A 5,737-nucleotide genomic window follows, 5' to 3' on the forward strand; every position below is an offset into this window, starting at 1 on the left:
ATATGATACAAAGGAGATGGATGACCCTCTTAATCTATTTTTTGTTTGGGCATGGGAGCGAATGCCGTGTATTGTGCCCGTATCGAGATATACCCTTCCACCTGCACCACTCGGTCCAGCACGCTGAGGACATCGACTCCGATTATGACCCTGAGCACCACAAAGACCACATATCTGAGGACCACGCATGTCGCGTGAGTCCATTTCATTCAAGTATCGGGTCAATTTGGGGCGACCTTTCGACGTTCGCCTCAAGGCGGGATTAGCGATCAATGTGTGTCCCTCATATGCAGGCCATGTCTCGGGATCACCTAACGGTGTGAACTCAAATCTATATACCTTATGAACCTCAATCATCTTGTACACGTCATGCATATATAGCTGCGAATCGAGATGCTAGTTAGCACAACAAGCAATAACATGGCGACATGGTAATCGTTCCACCTGAAAGTGCCTACAGTCACATGTCCGTCGCGCAAGATCAACAACTGACACTTTTTCCCTAGTCCTTTTGCGCATCTCAAACACCTCATTTTGTCTGTCGAACCGGTGCACAATTATATTCCCAGCCTGTTGCTAGGGGTGGCAAGCGGGGAAGCCCGTCCCGCCCCACCCCGCCCTGCCCCGCCAGAAGCCCGTCTTTTGGCGGGCTGATAAACATTAACATCTTTGTAATTATAAAAATATCTAATAAACATAATTATAAATCAAGTTTTCATCCAAAACATAAGTATAAATATTCTCTCCAAAGCAAAATAAACATAATTTAAAATATAATTATAAATATTGTCTCCAAAGTAACATAAGCATAATGCAAACCACTCAATTTTTATCTTCATACTCTTGTAAGTTAGGTCGGGAGAAGTTAGGTTTTGGCAAAAAAATTGTAAAAATACCCCCTCACTAAAAAAACACTAAGCCCGGCGGGGAAGCCTGCCCCGCCCCGCCAAAGCCCACGGTTTAAGCGGTGCGGGTTAGGTGGGCTTTTGCTATTTGGCGGTCTCAATTTTCTAGCCCAGTCCGCCTTTTTTGGCGGGTTACGCGGTCCGAGCCGATGGGTTTAGCCCCGTTTGCCACCCCTACCCGCGGGTTATGAGCGGGTAGGGTTAGGGTTGAGATATTCTCAATCCGCTGTTGTGCAAATACGAAGTAAGTAAATCCAGCACGCTTGCGTTTGTGAGTCTCAGCACCTTTTCGCGTAAAAAGTTCATTTAACCGATAATATGTTGCTCGGACCAATGCCAACACAGGTAGATTACGGGCACCCTTCAACACTGAGTTAATATACTCGACAAGGTTCGTCGTCATATGGCCCCATCAATGTCCCTCGTCGAATGCCAATACCCAATGTCTGAGTCCAATGGCATCGCACCACCTGGCATATGCCTCGACTCGCTCTTCCAACCTCTTATAATTGATGTTTTAATCCTCAATCGTTCTTGAATACCCAATGTTTACAACAAGCTTTTGTAGAGTGAGGGACTTTGAATGCTCTTAGGAAGTTGTTGCCGATGTGCCTTATACAAAACATCCACCATGCTCTTAGAGGTCGCCAGTCACCTCCGAAACGATTTATTGTTGCCCGAATTGACTCATGCCAGTCTGAGATCATACCCACACCGTCTTTCTGACAACATACATTTGCAGATTCCTGAGAAAGAAGTGCTACGCATCAGCTGTCTCCCCTTCTACCAAGGCAAAAGTGATAAGCACAATGTTCTGATTCCCATCTTGTGCAACAGCGACCAAAAGTGTACCTTTGTATTTTCCGTATAGGTGTGTGCCGTCAACCTGAATTAGGGGCTTGCAATGCCTAAATGCCCTAATGCATGGATTGAAACTCCAAAATACGCGATGAACTATTTTTACCCCGTGCACCTCCCCATTCTCATTGTACAGTGGTCGTGTTTCTATTTGGACAACAGAACCAGGCATCTTTTGAACCATAACCGAGAGCCACCATGACAAGGCTTGGTAAGAATCCTCCCAACAACCGAAAACTTTTGCTATGGACTTCTACTTTGCCAACCAAATCTTTTGATAACTGATAGTATAATTGAACCTTGAATGGACTTCCGCTATTATAGATTTCACCTTGATGGACGGGTTAGTCTCGACCAACGGCATTATAGCCTCAGCAACGGTATCCGAGTCCAACTTGGAATGATCTTGTGAAATCGTTCCCATTGTGCACGTGTGCCTAATGTTGTATCTGCGTATCTCCCAACAACCTTTTTTTCGGTATCAAGCTGGCTCGGATAAGCCAGTCGCAGCCACGCCCATACATCTTGCATTTTGCATAGAACGTCTATGTCTGAAACTCGTACACATTGTAGTCAACTCCTCTAGAGATAGTGTAACTTCTAATTGCTGCCATGACCGACTTTCGAGAACTATATTCCATTCCAATCCGAAACTCTCTGTCCTCAGCATCAGCAACACCTACAGAAAGCAGAAATCATCGTTCATTAATCAATCCAAAGTATAAATTAACAAAAACGTATTATTCAGTCATCACGTATATATGTTTGCATATTCCGGAAATTCCGGTGCATGCATGGCGTCGAGATCCAACTCACGCATAAAAGGTGGCACGTTCATCGGTTGACTGCTCGAGGGATGAACCACTATATTCTCTGCTACTGTCTCAACTCCCACATCACCATCATCGTCTTCGTCGCCGGCTTCATAAGTGGCTTCAGAGTCCTCTTCGCTGTCACTATTCATTCCCTCGTACACTGTAGCTCTATCATCCTCTATATCTAAATCATTTTGAATCCCTTCTGCCTCTACGGTTTCAAACTCAACATACAGCTCAATCTGTGGCTGTCGCATCTGAGTCTACCGATGAATTTGAAACATATTCTGCATACTCGCTTCGTCAGTGATTGGCATGGTATCAAACTGTATTAGACCACCAAAAACTACAACCGGATTCCGGTACAGAATTCTGCTCACTCTCATTAACGTACCGTTCTCCATGCTTTGACAGAGATCGTTCTGAAACTTCATTAACGTCATCGTGCATGGAAGTATGGAACCACAAACGAAAACGGATTCTGGCACACAAACCTCACTCCCTCATGAGTATTACGTATTATCTCACCGTTGCGATACACCACCAAGTTTGCGGTACCCTCCATTACACTACCAACACACTCAAAGAACACTCAAAATACACTCTTACTCAAAATGAAAATGGTACTGAGCTCTGTCTTATATAGAGAGAAGCATTTAGCACGCCCCTCACATGCTGCCTGCCTCAACCAACCATGCTTTGCCACGTGTCAATACGCCCCCTATGTGCTATCAGTTTCAGCCAACCAGCCCTCGCCACGTGTGATCTACGCCCCTGCGTGATGAATGTAACACGCTCCCTACGTGGTACGCCTCTCACCTAACACGTCCATCAAAGTGTAAATACGATTCCTTCACCTATTTCTAAGTAAAACACCACCCTTTACTTCATAACAAAATTCTTGAGCCTATTATATAACTTTTTAATTATTAAATTAATAATATAATACAGATTTTATGTAAGAAAAAAAAAAGAAAAAGAAAAATGCTCCATACAACCAACGCTGGTCAGATTTTGCCGCGGTACACAACATGTGTTTTTAATACCAATTTTTGAAGAGGGGAAAAAGCCATTACACTGTCATTTGGAGTCTTTAATCTTCATTTAAAATTGAAAAAAAAAAAGTCTTTTATTGAGAAAACCTTTTTTCATTTTAAATCTCTAGCAATAAACAGTAAACACTAGACTTTTGATTGATCATCCTAGTCAATCTCACAGTCAACACTCATAATTGATTTCTTTATTGCTAACTAACAGTAACACATAATTCATTTTATTTTCATGTACATGGACATATGAACAATAATAATAATAATAACAACGGAAAAAATCGCTATCCCTTGGTTTTCATGAAATGGTAAAAGTGACCTATCACCGTCATATATAATCATTGATCCATGACTTGTAATCTTTTTATTCATAAGAAATGTATATATTATTACTTATTAGAACAAAATAATAAAAAGTAGGAGATACTTTCCTTTCCTTACGTTGAAAAGCCAAAATTGTGTTTGTGACCTACCCCAAACCTAAGAAGACAATTTACTTGTAAAATGGTTAATTCCAACAGAATCTCGCACACACCAAAAGAAACAAACAACGACATATGCTAATCCCAAAAAATTTCATCAACGGGTCCATGGAATCTAGGCCCCACTTCCACCGTCCGATCCCCCGAATCAGAAACCATTAGAATCAATCCGTACCGTATAAGAGGGGCTCCGCTCATTCATGGGCCCCACTTCACGTGCACTGCCTGCCATAACCGTCCAACTCACATACACTGCTCCCATAATTTCCCCCCAAAACCGAACCTTTTTTGTAATTTTCTTTAGGTTAAATATATGATCAAATTACTAATTTTGTCTCAACATTTAAGTCCAACTCACAATTTTATTTTAAATATTTTTCTCTCTTATTTTTTCTTTAGTCAAAATTCAAAGTCTTTTTCTAAGATGGTCTCTTCCAATCACTTTGTTCTTTTAAAATATTATATGCATTATTTTTTATGAATATTATGTTTGTATATTTTTATTTTTTTTATATTAAGAATGTTTGATACAAAATTTATGTTTGACAATATAAAAAATATTAAAAAAACAAATAATTAAATTAATTTTTAATAAATTTTAAATTAGATATTTGATCTTCAATAAATTTTTATTATTTTAAATTTTTTTAAGACAAATTTGTCATTTTATCAAAAACGACTAATATATTTTGTAAAAATATTTGTCGAAGATCTAATTATCATAATTAATTCCGTTAAAAATTTATTTATCTAATATATATTAAAAAATTTATTAAAAACAATAGAGAAACCACTCTTTATATTCTCAGATAGTTCTAAAATAATAAAATAAAATTTTATGAAAACCAAAATATGTGATCTAAAATTTCGTTAAAAATTAATTTTGGTATATATATAAAAAATAATACACACGTTATTTCTCGTGGTTTTTTTCATCACGTTATTATATATCTATATTTAGGATTGATATATAATTTTTTTAAAAATATTTTTTATTTTTAACGCATAAAATCAAGACTTTTTATTTAAGTTATAAACACTTAAATATCAACTAATTTTATTTTTATTATTTTTACACATTTTTAATAAGTAAAAAGTGAATCAATACGTGTATTAGTACCTGTTGATATACTAGTGAATATAATTCGTATTGATGATAGTATCTCAATGAATAGATATATAGAAGTTAAAATACTATATTTGTAGAACCCTGATTTTATTCTAATTTAAATTTCAGGGACAAAAATAATTACTAAAGTGAATATACACATATTAGTGCATTATTAGTATTTAAATATAATTTTCGTTTAAAAATATTGTGTGCGTAATTGATCATTTGGATAAGAGAAATGTTAAGNTAGCAGATAATTAAATATTATAAAATAAGAAAACAAATACATTAAAAATAAAAAATATGTTAATTATGACTCTTTTTAGTTTTCAAATTATGACTAAATACTTTCGTTGGGTAATTGGGGAGCAGTTTTTAATTGAATTTCCGTGGTACACAAACATATAATAATTGTTTGTTGTTGCTAAACATATAATAAATCATTGTGATATTTGTAAGAAAAATTTAAATCCTTTACTGGACCTTAAGAATATTTAAAAAATTGTTAAAGTGGAAA

This window comes from Arachis duranensis, chromosome 8, assembly GCF_000817695.3.
Source record: "Arachis duranensis cultivar V14167 chromosome 8, aradu.V14167.gnm2.J7QH, whole genome shotgun sequence".
NCBI lineage: Eukaryota > Viridiplantae > Streptophyta > Magnoliopsida > Fabales > Fabaceae > Arachis > Arachis duranensis.